Source organism: Lissotriton vulgaris, unplaced genomic scaffold (genome assembly GCF_964263255.1).
Source record: "Lissotriton vulgaris unplaced genomic scaffold, aLisVul1.2 SCAFFOLD_1498, whole genome shotgun sequence".
Classification (NCBI taxonomy): domain Eukaryota; kingdom Metazoa; phylum Chordata; class Amphibia; order Caudata; family Salamandridae; genus Lissotriton; species Lissotriton vulgaris.
The window spans coordinates 534,795-550,794 of NW_028248965.1; the positions used below are offsets into that span (position 1 = coordinate 534,795).

The following is a 16,000-nucleotide window of genomic DNA, read 5'->3' on the forward strand; positions in this document are numbered from 1 at the left end:
AAACTATTGACATTGTAACTGACAAAGCTATTAATTTTGCTACTTTCAAAACCAACACATAAATAAAAAAAGTGTCATTTACAATACCAATAGCTCAAACTTTCCTAATGCGAGACCTATTGCATTTCCAATGCTTGTTGCTTAAGTAGCTTTTCCTCTAATATTCTTCATTGTCATCTTCTTCGCAATCCTCCCTTCTTTCTACTCTTAAATATTTTACCAAGGCATCACTTATTTACAATATTTTATATTCTTCTGCACTTTCTATACCCACAGCGAAGGTGGAAGTTCAATGGGAATTTGACTTGGGATGTACCTGGACTATTCCTTTCTGGAAAAAGATTTGGGAGAGAATACACAAAGTTTCCAGGACGGCTTCTACTTCACAATCCTTGTTCTTTTTATATCAGAGGCACTGCCTTACCCCATCTACTACAGCAAAATATTCTACGGATGTCAAGCCCACGTGATCGATATGCGACCATCCGAACGGTGATTTTGCTCACCTCTTATTCCACTGTCCTTCTACTGCTGCTTTTTGAGAAAGGGTTTGATCTCTTATTTCCTTAATTTTTAGGTCTCGTGACCTACAATGCGCGCAAGCGCATTGAGGGAACGAGAATTCAAGTGGCCAAAATCATCGTCAAACCAAGGGCTTTCAGCCGCGGTTTTCATGAAGTTCACGTGAATCACGTGAGCAAACAAGCACGCGCATCGGCAGCATTTCTCCTGCACAAGGCTCGCAAAAGGCTCTCCTCCCTCCCCACATCAAAGGCATCAATCACCCTCCCACAGGCTTCCCCAGCGCTGCCCCGCCCTCTGCTTCACGGCCAGGCCATCTGTTCCCTGCCAGACCTCTCACACCTCCGTCACAGCATGCCTGTGTACTTCAAAGGCTTATCACTTCACACGGCCGCAGGCCGTGCAACCAGAGCACTTCAGTTGGTGCGCAGCCCCCCTCCCTGCAAGGTTTTATTGAGAGTAATGACTGCAAATTTAAAAGTGTGCATAAATCTCCGATGAATTAAGCCAAGATAGACGCAACATCATTAGCAAGGCAGACAACCCCTGCTTGCTTTTGTGGCGGTTACTCCACACACTGCCATACTCAGTCCCACGGTGTCCCGAGCACACAGCTTTCACACGGAGCCTGGTAGCCGTGCACACAAGCGGGCGGCGCAGCTGCCTCGCACAGTCTCTTGGAGTTGTGTATATTACTTACATAAGCATTTAGATCTGTGTGTACATAGCTCGTGCTTCTCGCACACAAACATCGGTTGCCATGTACAGAAATATCACACACAAACGGGAGCACACGTGACGTGACCCTGTGTATGGCACAGAAAGATAAGGGCCCGCATGCACACATGTATTACACAGGCACATATATGTTACATACAGTCAAGTGTTCTTCATAGCTCACACAGAGGCTGACCGACCCCTCTTTGCACAGCTCCCACACACGCATATGACGATATTTCTACAGTCACACACGGACACTGAGTCGTGTGCACACAAGTCTCTCGAATGCACGGAATCCTTTCAGCCCCAGACAAACAATACAGTGTAGTCTGTGACCTCATACACAGACACACGTGACGTGAAGTATTGTGCACATAAATCTCTATTACACAAACAGGTACGCACCCCGATGCACTCAATTCAGTGTACCTCGCTCTCAAGGGCACCCAGAACTCTAGGGTACAGAGACTATAGGATCAGGGCATGAATCACAAAACATAAACAAGGCAATGATTATCATAAGCTATGCACTGTGACGTCACAAAGAGGCGCGCTATGGGAAGGAGCGTCACAACTACGCCATACCTCTGATCTATTCAAGTCCGGTCATCTAGCGAGGACTCTACATTAATTACGTCAGTTCTATGTTAGCACTGGAAGACGGACTATAGATTGTGATGACGCTTAGTCAGTTAGCCACTTTACTCCTGACATCTGTGTGTGACCTGCGGGTCAAGGTTCAGAATCCGGGATATTCTGCTCACTATTTACCGCTCCCGGGTCAATGGAATAATACGTACTAAATTAGTCTGGACTAACAAATACTTTGTGTAAACAAGGCTTTGTGTGAAGCGTTATAGAGAAAAGTGCATTACGGAGAACATATGATATTATTATAATGGGATGAGTTCTTATTGATATGGTGACTTTGCTGCTTAGTTTCAAGTACAAAAGTGCACCTCTCTTCCAATTAGACAGCGAGATGCTGGTTTCTCTGTGAGACCTTAATACAGTAATCAAAAAGTAAATGGTATTACCCACTTCAGACAACCATTAGCTTCAAAGACACCCCTTTCTGGGTCCTTCTCATAGATAAGTGACTTTTGCAGGAAGGGGTTTAAATAGCACCATGTGGTATACTTTCAATCTGGCTTCAGCCAGACTGAAAGTGTGTTGTCTAGCAGTGTGTGCTCACAGATGCGCACCACCATGGAGGTGGACCCCAGGTGAGACTGCTGCATGTCTCACACCACAGGGGACACCACCCCAAACCCCCTGGCTCAGGCTACCAAACATCCAATGTCTACAAATAGGGCCGCTGTCCACCTGTATCCATCCTTCTGACGGTTTTAGTCAGAATATCGTTTACAGGCATATCGTCTGACATAAATATTGTGTCCTAAATATTGTTTACTACACAAAGTGTAGATTTGATATTATTTACTTCAGTGGGCCCAGATTTTAGTAAAAAATATTTGGAACACGATAACTATTCCACATAATGTCCTGGCAGGGATATATTCTGGTAGCATGCTCTGTTGCGCTTGTATGTATTCATGCGATGAGCAAAGGACTTACATGCCCGAGCCAGGGGCCTGCACACCCATGGAAGGTGCTGCTATCCAAGCAACAGACTACCAGTTCCTTTCGGTCTTGTATGCACACTGCTCGGTATGCATCTTTGGGCTACTTGGGCTAGCAGCTGTTAGGCACAATCAACAGGGCCTGCAAATTAATTAACACTCGAGAGGAGGAAGAGCGGGTAGCAACAATGTGTGGCTACCCCAGAGTCAAGGCTGAGGGTCGGAGGCCTTTTCTACAGGAGGCGTTGTTCCAGTATGTCCTGCATGCTCACAACAGAAGCTTGAGTAAGCACAGAACAACACAGAACTATTGTCTCTAGGGAGTACCTCCAGTACAAAAAGCGGCGGACCCTCAGCCTTGACTCGGGGGTAGCTACGAATGTATGACTTTACAACGCATACATTTACTACGCATGCACTTACAACGCAGTTTTTACATCGCAACATCCACTACAACGCATTCCATTACATCGGATGGCACTACATACCATTTTAAACAAGCACTGGCGTTGCCAATAGGTCTTGTAGTAGGAAAGTTGGAGCTATTACAATTGCAAATAACAATGCCTTTTATTTTTGTTTTCATTGTAAAAACATAAAGGGCTTTGTCATTTACAAAACCAATAGCTCCAACTTTCCTACTACGAGACCTATTGGCAACGCCAGTGCTTGTTCATTTTAAGTCTACCTTATTCCCCCTGAAACTTTTGCTTGGAAGTTTATCTGATATCTCCTCGGATTTTGAGTATATGAAGCTATTGGATCTCATGTTGGCATTTGTGTTACAACACATTACACTTAGGGCCCTATTATGATGTGGTCAGAAAAGGCTCCTTTTCCAACCGCCTCGTAATATGCTGGTTGGATTCCTTCCAGACCGTCTGATTACGATGGAGGCGGTCGGAAATTAATCCAAACTGTCATTCCGACTGGCTTCTGACGGGCTCGTCCACCAGTCAGAATGCGGTCAGTAATCCCAAAGGCAGCTCTTTCCGCCTTTGGGATTACGATGTAAGGTTTTGACAGCCTTCCCAACAAAACGGAACCCAGAAATCTACTTTGGGAGCCCCCAGCAGGGCCCCCTGGGGTGCAAGACCTCCTGTTGGAGGTCGAGGGGGCACCTATGGTGGCCCCCTGTTGATTCTTGTACAGGGATGAACTGCACCTCCTATTTTACAATGGGAGCATGCATTGCGGCGGAATACATGCTTCCCTTGACAAATATAGGAATGTGACTGAACAGTGTTCAGTTGCATCCTAATTAGTCGGTTGGGACTGCCGACCGCTTGTCGGTTGGTCCTGATTCCGCAACAGTCCACCCGATCTTTAAATAAGGTCCTTAATTGGAAATGTTCATCAAATACTTCTTTTAAAGCTTGGTGGTATAGCGTTTGTCATCATCAGATTAGATACTGTGTTTGCTTCATTGTATTGTCCATCTGTAAATAGAGATTTATATTGGCTACCTGTAACTACATTTTTAAATAGGACTGTTCAAGATACTAACTGTATTTTGGCAGCAAATTATTAACCCCTGTAAGATGTTTATATCTGTGCAATGTTATTCAATATTATTGTTACCCATTTTTTTTTAATCTTTTTCTTCTACTTTTATATGAATACTACATTACATAAACGTTTTACATATTGGTCTTCTTCTAAATGTCCCTCACCCATTTTCTTTCTGCACTTCTTTTCATATTTCCTGAATATGTTAATACAGTTTCTCTTACTATCAACATTTTTGTTTGTATCTGAAAGTCTAAGTCTGATTTATTTTGAATAACTGCTATTGTATTATTATTATTTCCTAACAAAGCTGCTCTACCTTAAATTTCAAAAAAGGGTAATGGCTTCATCAATGCAATGGGAAAAGTATGCCAGATTTCATAGGTTTCATCGGTTTATTATGAAATGTTAAGCCAAAGCCAGTAGGCCTGCCAGGCCTACATATTGTATAATGTTAGTATACAAACAACTCTCAATAGCTATAGATTCACTAATTTAAATAACCAACATGTGGACTTTATTAGTCATGTTGAAGTAATTATATACTGAAGATTCTACTATATCAACAAATGAATGAACCCACTTTCATTTATTAAACAAATATTGTGCAGCATTATATATGTGTAGACATTTTTAACAAATAACATTTAACGTTTTATCCACATGGACAGGCATGTTTGAACTCACAAAGAACATTAAAACAAGCATTGGCAAAGCCAATAGATATCGGCAATGCCCAATTTGTGTTCTCAATTTGAATGCCTTGTAGTCATATTGTATTTCAGCAATAATGCTTTTCAGCATGGCTGAAAGTCACTGAGAAAAGCGCTATGACAAAGCCTTCGCTGTACACGTTGCAGCACTTTTTTTGAATGTCAAGAGGGGTGGGACAGTGAACGCAACATTGGGAGGGTGACGAGATAGCGGATGAATTGTCTAGCTGAGACATAAAATGTGTCCAGGTGTAATGTATTTTATTTTTTCTTTTGCAGTTTTATAAAGCGTTAACTCAACCCGAAGATAGTGGAGTGCTTTACCTGAGCATCAGTTACATTACAGATGTACACATTATTTTTGGTAAGCACAGTGGATTATGTGATTTGCCCACAATCACAGGATATCGAGCCCATGCAGAAACTCGAACCTGGTTCCCCAGCTCCAAAGTCGGTAGCTCTTGCTGTTACGCCACATCCTCTCTGCATTAATGCCATCGGCTCGAGAGGTGAAAAAACCAACAGGGATGGGGCGAGTGAGGGGGGGGGAGAAACTACAGGGATTAGGCAGAAGGGGGAAGACACATGGATGGAGGGTTGGTGGAGGGAAAAAGAACAGAGGAAGATGCAGTGTGTGCATTGCTGCATCACCGGGACCCCAGCCTAGAGCACAGGAATCCAATCCCCCTCTCCACTCCAGCCCAAGACATACTGTGCAGGAGGAGCACAAGAGCTCCACTGATCGCTGCTGGTTGGGGCACTCGCTAAGACATCGCAATCCTCCTTGCTGCTGGAGCAGGTATGACTGGTTAAGGGCCTATTGGACCTTGGGGAACTCGCTACTGAGGGCACTGCAGCGCCAAGACACTTGTGTTTATATTTTAGAAAGAATCAGAGTGAAGTCTTCAACTAAGGCCTACAAGACAGCATTCCCTTGATGCGGCCACCAGTAAATGGGAATAACCCCTACCACATAATGAAGAGCGGGTTGGAGAGGCAGTGGCAAACAAAACACTTGAGCCCCAACGTCAAAGGGAAATTTGTTACCTTTTATATGCCATGACAGTCCTTTGAATGTGCAGAGTTAGAAATAAAATATTTATTTTTAAAGTAATAAGTATTTGACTGGACATTGATTTATTGACATTGCTGTGAATGCCTTGAGTTAGGAGTTGTGTTCACAGGCCTGCATTTACACTCCTTCCCCTGACCCCCCCATCCCCGAGGGAGCCTTGGACTGCTCGACCATAGTTATCACTAAGAGTTGCATACTTGGCACAGGTACCATAGTAGGTCGGGCCCGGGACAACAGGTGTAAAAGGCCATATCCCCCCCTCCCCTTGCCGGTTGGGACCAGAAATCCGAGTGCCCCGTGGTCCTCTGAAAGGGGTCCCGTCAAAGGGTATGTGCTCGATGTCCAGCACAGATTTTGTATTAAAAGGATACCCTTCCTGCACAAATGATGTGCTTTGACACAGTTGAACACTTTTCCACTTTGTGTCTGTGGTGTGCGGGGCAGCACACATGTAGAGCTGGAAAGCTTTGGAGAAAATAAATCTTTTCTCCAACTTTACGCCTGCCTCGAGGAGGTGTCATTTTTATGGAAATCCTTAGTTAGTAGATAGGGATTAACAGGAGGTACCTATAATAAAGCAATCTGGGGCTTAAAAAAATCGCGAATCTCCGGCATGAAACGGGTCTATTGCCATGTGTAGGACTTTGCATGCAGTGTTTTGACACCAGTTCATAGCTCAATGGGCTATATTAGAAGGATTATAATTTATTAGCTCCAAACTACAACAAGCATTTGCAATGCAATAGGTCTCGCATTAGGAAAGTTTGAGCTATTGGTATTGTAAATGACAAATTTTTTATTTAGTTTTTGTTTTTGAAAATAGCGAAATTAATAGCTTTGCATTTACAATGCCAATAGTTATAACTTTCGCAAATGTGACACCTATAGCATTTGTAATGCAATATGTGTTGTATTTACGTGACTTACATGTATTGATATTACAAATAATGGCTTTTAATTTCTTTAAATACTTAAATAAAAGTTATTTTAAGAGGGTGAGAGGGTGAGGGTGGCTGAGTGAGGGTGAGAGGGTGAGAGGGTTTTGAGGATGAGGGGGTGTGAGGGTGTAGGTGGGTGAGTGAGGGTGTGTGAGGGTAAAAGGGTTGTGGGGTGAGGGTGAGGGGGTGTGAAGATGAGGGGTGTGAGGATGAGGAGGTGTGTGGGGGGTATGGGGGTGTGAGCTTGAGGGGGTAGGAGCGTGAGGGGGTAGGAGCGTGAGGGGGTATGAGCGTGAGGGGGGTGAGCGTGAGGGGGTATGAGCGTGAGGGGGTATGAGCGTGAGGGGGTATGAGCGTGAGGGGGGTGAGCGTGAGGGGGGTGAGCGTGAGGGGGGTGAGCGTGAGGGGGGTGAGCGTGAGGGGGGTGAGCGTGAGGGGGTGAGCGTGAGGGGGGTGAGCGTGAGGGGGGTGAGCGTGAGGGGGGTGAGCGTGAGGGGGTGAGCATGAGGAGGGGAGCATGAGGAGGGGAGCGTGAGGAGGGGAGCGTGAGGAGGGGAGCGTGAGGAGGGGAGCGTGAGGGGGTGAGCATGAGGGGTGAGCATGAGGGGGTGAGGGGGGTGAGCGTGAGGGGGGTGAGCGTGAGGGGGGGTGAGCGTGAGGGGGGTGAGCGTGAGGGGGGTGAGCGTGAGGGGGGTGAGCGTGAGGGGGGTGAGCGTGAGGGGGGGTGAGCGTGAGGGGGTGTGAGCGTGAGGGGGTGTGAGCGTGAGGGGGGTGAGCGTGAGGGGGGTGAGCGTGAGGGGGGGTGAGCGTGAGGGGGTGTGAGCGTGAGGGGGTGTGAGCGTGAGGGGGTGTGAGCGTGAGGGGGGTGTGAGCGTGAGGGGGGGTGTGAGCGTGAGGGGGGTGTGAGCGTGAGGGGGGGTGTGAGCGTGAGGGTGGGTGAGGGTGTGTGTGAGTGTGAGGGTGAGGGTGAGACTCGCGTAAATGCAACACTTTTTACATATCTTTACTGGTGCAAAACGCATTGGTACCAGCATGATGCACAGAAGATGGACGGCGTTGGTTGTAATTGGTGTGCAGGGGAGTTACAGGGGGCTTCGAGACAACATGTTCTTTCCACCAATTCGGTCCATTTAATAAGCCACCTCTTTAAATAGCAGCAACCGAAATAAAAAATAAAATCTCCAAGTCGCACATGTATTATAGCTACAGCGTGACTTATGGCATTAGTAAAGCTGTTGCCAAGGGAGTCAGGCTACTAGCAGCCAACAAGCGCGTGCTTTTCACTTTCTGACTAAGAACAGAAATTCGGGAGAAAAAGTAATCACGTTTACAACTTGAATAGGATAACGAAACAGGCTGATTAAGACAAAGCATTTCCAAGGGCGGGACAGGGCTGCGGGCGGCAGGCGCCATTGTTGTGTGCACATGTGATGTTGATTTAAAATTTAAACTAGTCCTTTCTTTTACATATTTCATAATACTATCATTTTTGTACAAGTGTGCTAAAATGTCAAAAAAACACCAAACATTAGTGAGACACAAACTGGCGCATAACTTAATTGCATAATATGGCCTTCCATGGCGAATAATTTAGTGAATATTGCCACATACCTCGAGCCGTTGCAGGATTCTAGTTTGCACACCATGTTACAAAAGCATTGGGGATGACCATGTGGGCACCTACCATATTGTTTTCATGTGAAAAGCTAACGCTACCTGAAATTGAGAACAGACCGGTTATGAGGTAAGATGTAGCACCTGACCCAGCGTGGAACAGTAAAAGAACTCGACTGCACCTAAACGTGAACAACTCAATTCAAAAAAACAAACAAAGCAGAAGAGACGCGAGACCCGCGGCGACCCGGAAGCTCTTGGCCGGCCACCCAATCCGCTCGCGGCCGACCGGAAGTCCCGCCTCCTGAGGTCCGTGAGACGCCGGCGCATGGAGCGCCCTGCCGGTCCTGGGTAGCCCGGGTCCCCAGGAGGGGGCCAGGGAGAAGGAGTGTGGCGCCTGTTGCGGGGCTCCTCTGACCTGAGGGAGCCCCGATTCAGAAGAGGAGACGAGACGCGCCGCGCCGTGAGGAGCGGAGCGCGAGAGGAGCCCCGCCGGAAGAGCGCAGTCGGTGAGTGGGGCCCAGGGCTAATGTGAAGTTCGTGCATGCCTGTGTGTATGCCTGTGGGGGAGGGGGCGGGAGTGTGTGCGCGCGTGTGTGTGCATGTGTGTGCGCATGCGTGACTGTGTGTGATTGAGAGAATGCGAGGCAGGGGATAGTGTGCCTGCGTGTGCATGCGCGCGCCTGTGTGTGTGTTCGTGCATGCATGCAGAGGGGTGGGGGCTGCCTGTGTGTGTGTGTGAGCGAGGGCTTTGCTCTGCGCAAGCGCAGCTCAGACGCGCGCTCCCGAGGTGAAATCTGACAATGGGAAAGCGCGCGTCTGATTGCTGTCCACTTTCCTAAATACGGGCAACATAAGTTGTCGAGCTGACAGCATTCATGCTTCGCATGAATGCCACATCAGCTCGACCTAAAAAGGATCTGTGAAAAAAGCAGTACACAATGACTTATCTACAAAAAATACAAACTTAATATATATGCATATTACAAGTTGTGCTTTGCGTTTGGAACATTAACCCCCTATGCTACTTTATCATTAGTGCAAACAGTCAGCAGACAAATCACAGATCATTCCATCAAGTACATTAACCACCAAAGTTGTCATGTCATCGTTATTATCCCCTGAAAAATGCCAGGCAGACCAAAAAGATCTCTGCAGACGGCTCTTATCTCACATCAGCCGGTCACGCAAATGGAATCCTGCGCGTGTAACACACATTGCGGTGGCAATAGCCACACAACCTTAAAGTCAGCACTTGCTGCCCTGCCAAATTTCCCAGGTGAATGTGTGATGCATTGGTCCACTCCAAGTTTTGTGTGTGAATTCTGGGACTTTTTGCCTTGTTTATGCCCTTATAAAACAGGACTGCAGGTCCCAGAATTCAAAGGAGAAACAAAAATGCACGGGAGCAGCACATCACGCATGGGAAACTTGGCAGCTAAGTACTTGCTGCAGCAATTACTTGGGAGGAATTTGTTATTAGCGCATGATTAGCCCTAAGCTGGGAACCAGTGAGTCCGGAATGAGCCAGAGGAACCTTTCCCAGCCCATTACTGTGCGCAAGCAAGGGCCTTCGCACAAGCCTTCTTTGAACTAAGGGAATTAGCACGAGACCGGTGCGAGCTCCGGTGGCTGTGAGTAGCACTCACACGATTGTACCTGGTCTTGGCGGGTGTGAGGGGCATAAGCGTGCCTGCCGCGGTGTGTCGGTGGCGATTTATTTGAGCAAGTGATTCCAGGTTCTTACTGTGGAATCTTCCTCACAGAATCTTTTCTCCTCTATTGCTGCCTCTCCGGAATTGTGGGGGAGATGGGGGTAGGAGCTGAAAGGAAGAACAACAAGCATTTACAATGCAATGGTCTCGGCATTATTAAAGGTAGAGCTATTGGCATTGCTCATGATTTTTTTTTTATTATAAATAAATAGCATTGTCATTTACATTCCCAATAGCACAATCAGGGGAGCAGAGGCAAGAAAAACGAGTGCAATCAGGGGGAAGAAGGCAGCAGAAGGCAAGAGCAAGTAAAGCAGATCAAGCCTCAAGTGGGACTCTCCGCTCGAACAAAGCAGATATCACAGAGCATGGACCACAGCTCCACGTATCCACATTCTGAAGTCATTCCCCCAGCAAAGACCCTTCTTACCTTGTGATGGCCCACTTCTCCCTTCTCGAACATCATCTTCAGGTTGGTGAGGGGCACATTGTACTTCTCGATCTTGGGGGACGGCTCCGTGCCCTTTCCCCTGTCTTCTTCCCCCCGTTCTTCAGGTGGTCCTCCATGCCTGGGCTGAAGGGCGTGGAGCTCGGGTAGATGAAGTGCCCGCGGGCTCTGGCCACAGGGCAGATGGTGGCTTTCTGGGTGAAGCCTGCCGATGGGGGGTGGCTGTTCTCGCAGGGTGCCTCGGAGCTGCTGACCCTCGACCGGACCTCGGAGGGGACACTGCAGGCAGCTTACCTCGGAGGCGAACCCTCCCTGCACGGAAGAAGCGTCTCAGCACAGCACCCCAGCACTCTCTTGGAAGAGCACCATGCACTAGCTCTTAACGCGAGAGCTTCAAGCAGCTGTCTCTCAGGGGAGCATTAGCAGACCCCATTCAAATAGGAAGGGTTCACTGATCAGACACTGCGTTAGAAATGTTAATAAATTACATTGATAGTCAACTCGCATCGGTTTTTCAGTTCCATTTGCAGCATTCCTTTATACCGAGCGTTTTGGAGGCATCCGAATAAGGGCTCACGTGCGTTGGGGAATTTCCTGCTTTGTGAGTGGCTGAGGAGGAGCCAAGCAGCGCTTCATGCTTAAGAAACGTAGTTAAGTTTTGTTCTGCAATAATGTTGAATCTGGCGTTTTCACTGGTTTTGCTTTTAAAAAGAAGTCTCTTCTTTGAAGAAATTATTTGACTAGGCAGATACATTCTGTGTGCGTATTTTTATATAATTTACTGGCAGTAACATATTCCCTTCATGTCTGGATACAAAGATGTATTGCACTCTTTGATCTAATGTAAATAGAGGCTAATTAAAAAATTTCAGAGTGAACTGAAATGAACCGGTCTAATGAGCGTATTTTTATCTACGTTATTAAAAAATGGCAGAGCACTTTAAAGTACTTTGAAAACAGCTAACTAAAACAAATGATGTACATAAAGCGAAAGCATATGTTTTTAACGTAGAAACGTAGAAAGCTAAACCTATTACTCCTCATTAAAAATGTTTTCTTTTCCAACCATTCGTCCTTGCATCCGTTTGTGCATGGGCAGATCTGTAAATGGACCAATGGCATATGCGGTGCCTTCAACCACTTCCGGCTTTCTGGCCACTAGAACTCTTCAGTCTTGCAATGGTACTGTTCTAATGATGGACATTGACATTCCAGCGTGTAAAAAGGTGGATCCCAAAATCCCAAGGGTGCCTGGGTCACCAATTGCAAGGGACCACTTGGCAGCCGTACTCACCAAAAGTAGTGTTACCTGAAGCTTCAGAAGGTAAACATTGGAATGTTGAGGCCACGGCCGTGACTGCAGTCAAAACAAAAATGACGTGTAAGAAAGAGACGGACGAGAGGTCTGAGTAGGAGTCCACCTTGAGCCATGCTTTGATGCCCAGACACAAGTTATGCTTTTAATGAAAAGGGGTGAAGTTTGGCCTTCTAGCATATACAAACACTGGCTTTACTACACACTTTACTCAGATTCCGCCACCAGTGCATACAGAATATATGAACACAGATTGCTTTAAATGCATAATAAGATCAAAGGGGGAGAAGAAGGATTCAGTTACACAGTGACTGTCTTGCAACAACAACAAGGCAGGGATAGCAACGGGGGCACCAACTTGGATAGGGGGGAAGAGAGGCGGGAGAGAGAGGGGCAGGGGGTGTGGGCACGCTGGTGAGGGGGGCTGGCTCTCGGTGCTAAGGCTCAGTGCAGGGCTGCGAGGAGTCCATGACAGAGACCAGGGGGAGGGGGGCGGTGACTGGAGCTCGGCGTGTCAGGCGGTGATCCTCGGCAGACAGGACAGTGTCCTCCCTCCTCCGCAGACCTGCTCCTCGGGCGGGTGGCGGGGGTCTGCTCTTAGGGGCGCGGGAGGCTCATGTTAGCAGTTAGTTATTCACATTGTAAGCGGCGCAAGAGAGCCGGGCGATGGGGGGGGGGGGGCGGAGTTTGAATCCCGGCGCCTCTGCCTCCTGTGACCCTGGGCGGGCGGGCGGGCGGTGCGTCTCCCAAGGAGGGGGGAGAGGGGGGACGGCAGCAGAAGACACTTTAGGGGGGGGACAAAGGAAATACATGGGGGCGAGAGGGGGGCATGGGTCTGCCGAAGACAGGGCTGCGAGGGCTCGATTCACGAGGCTGAGGCGGCGCGGGGGGGGGATTGAAGGCAAGAATGGAGTGTGACTGGCAGGGTCCTGGGCCCCCCACACATCTGTTTACAAGGCCGAGATTCCTTTGCAGGGGGGAGAGGAACCTTTCTTCCTTCCGAGGCCGACTGGCAAAGTGACGGAGCCCGCGGCAGAGCAAAACTTACCTAAAGTGGCAGCGGGCTGCCTCATGTCCTCTCACGGCCAGACCAGACAAACAATGGCGGACACAAGCTTCTGTTTTTTTCGGATTTGGGGGCGTGTTCGGTGTTCAAAAGTAGGCGTGGCCTAAAAGTGGAAAGAAGAACACCGAACACACCTCTAAATCCAAAAAGGACGGAGCCTATTCGGAGGGACGGCTCTCTCTTCCAATGGCTGGCCTCCGTTTAGGAAGCGAGCCACTGGGAGAGAGGCGGGACAAATCGTCCACTCTGAGAATCATTAAATCTCGGAACTTCCGGTTCGGCAGAACCGGATAGTACCTCGACCTAAGAAAAGAGAAACAGAAAAAGGATTTAGTTCTGCCTTGTTGAAGTTCTTTCGGGGAGTTGGAGGAAAATCCTTGGCAACTGTCAGAAAAAAAAGAAGATTGTACATATTCTGCAACAGTTTCTTATAGGAAATTCTAAATTTTTAGTAATTATTTTAGAATTTCCTTTACAGGTATCATGGCAGACCAAAATATGGCGTCTCCTCCATCATTCTTATCAACTCCTGGTGATCCCACTGTGCCCTGGAAATAGTGAGAGAAATGGTTTTTGACCTATGCACTAGTGATTGGGGTGATAAGTATGATCCTGCTATGAGGCAAGCCATCCTTCATTTGGGGGTTGAAGGAAGAATATATGAAGATCTACCTGAAATTTCTCTAAGAATGGGTAATGCACAATCAATGTATATGAGATATATTTGCAGAAGTTAGACTCCGATTTTATTCCAAAACCAACGTTGTCCTTGGGCGCCTCAAATGTTTCTCTATAACTCAGTTAACTGATGAGGATAGTGCGTTTCATGGCACAGCATTAATGGGATTAGCCTTATTCTGTCGATTTGACCAAATGACAGATAAGGGATCAAATAGTAAGATGTATGAACAATAAGAGAATAAAATAAAAACTTAAAACAAAAGACCCCACGTTGGATGAGGCAAATCAAATAGCTAAAAGATATTGAACATATAGTAATGGGGTTGAGAGAAATGGATGTTAAGTCTAACAGTAAAAGAGAAACAGTGGATGTGGTGGAAGAAACAGTTAATAGGAAACAGGAGAATAGGAAAATAACAGATTGCATGGAAGCCAAGGGTTACAAGGATATTACGCCTAGGGACATAAAATGCTTCCACTGTGGTGATACGAGGCATATTGCCTCTAGCACAACCCGTGCAGCAAGGAATCTAATTTTTAGACACTGTGGAAAAAGAGGACATTTTGCGAAAGTGTGCAAAACGAAAACTGCTAGCACAAAGTTTCAGGAAGTGGATGATGTATGTGAGAATGTACAGGAGATAGGGGTGTGATAGAAGGAGCAAGTACGGAATGTACAGAGGTGCTGGAGACGAGGGAAGTGAAAGTACGGACAGATTGAAAAACTTCATTGTGATGTACTATAGATGAGAAAAAGACAAGAGTACTAGTAGATTTGGGAAATGTATAAAACATAGTAGGAAAATTCTGCAGAAAGCAGTTATTTGCCACTGAGCAAGTCACATATCAATCCTATTGGGAATGCTGGAAAAATAAAAGAAATACCAAGCATGAGAAGAATGACAATTAAGTTTAAAAGTGAAGCTATGAAGGGGCCAACTATGGGTCAAACTTATTGGGGTGGCATCACCAGAGAGACTTGAATAGTATCATAAACTCAAACGCCAAAGAACCAGTGAAGGTGACAGAAAGTGTAAACATTGAAGACATGAAAGAATGGGGCGAGAAGGACGTAGTAGTAAAATATCCCCATGTATTTAAGGGAAAACTGGTCTTATAGCAAATATTTTCTCCCAAAATAATATTAAAACAGCATGTGGTAGTTCACAGGATGAGGAATATTCTGAATATGATGAAAGAGCTATTATGTCAGGAGCTAGACAACTTATGCCAAGAAATAATTGGGCTATCAGAGTGTTTGGCGTTGGTAGTGGTAGCACCAAAGGAGGGGAGAAGAATTTGATTATTCATTGACCGGTGTGATTTAAATAAAAATATAAACGTGGACAGGCAACCCCTTCCTAACATAATCAGAGATGTTAGCAACTATGGCTGGTGGGTGTGTCTTAAGTGTACTAGACATATCTGCCGTCTATCACCAGGTCAGTTTGCATGAGGACTCAAGATACTTAACATTGTTTATTACGCCAGTTGGTGCTTTTTGTTAAAGAGGATGCCATTTGGACTGGATCCTGCTTTTGCTGTGTTTCAGGGATTAATGAAGAATATTTTTGGGGACATGAAACACGTGTGGTGTTTTCAAACCGACAACCGACATGTAGGAAAGAGTGTGGGGGAATAAGATATTTGAAGAGGTGATCGGATGACTGGAGAAACGTGCTGATGATTAAGAAAAAGCAGTGTCAGTTGAGGAGGAAGGAGAGAACTTATTTAGGACATGAGATAATGACTAAAGTTATCCGACCGAAGAGGGGTATAGTAACAGCAATAAACATGCAACCTAAACCTTCCAATATTGATTAATTTAAATCATTCCTTGGCCTTGCTGATTATTGTGCAAAGTATGAGAAGAACTTCACAAAAATGGTGGAGCCCTTAAGGTTATTTATGAAGAAAAATGCTGAATTTGTAAGGCGTGAGGAATGTGACCGGGATTTTGAGATGGTCAAGAAGAGCATAATTAAGGGACCTACATTGAGACATGTTGAAGTATCAGGTAAAACCTACATCACCACTGATGGTTCAATGTGGGGGTTGAGGCAGTATTGATTGAAGTGGAATGGAGAAGAAGGTATCATAA

The 16,000-nt window shown here is 46.4% G+C and overlaps 1 protein-coding gene across 5 annotated transcripts in view; it reads right to left on the reverse strand.

Annotated features, from left to right (window-relative positions):
• LOC147663757 (geranylgeranyl pyrophosphate synthase) overlaps positions 1-16,000 on the reverse strand; it is an 83,049-nt gene that overhangs the window by 48,647 nt on the left and 18,402 nt on the right. The window contains exon 1 of one of the 5 annotated variants that reach the window (XM_086950225.1): positions 10,334-10,497. The exons of 3 other annotated variants lie outside the window; for them this stretch is intronic. The gene's annotated coding sequence lies outside the window, so the exon portion shown is untranslated. Of the gene's footprint in view, positions 1-10,323; positions 10,498-16,000 lie in introns of those variants that run through there. One more of the 5 variants, XM_086950224.1, reaches the window with a different exon arrangement.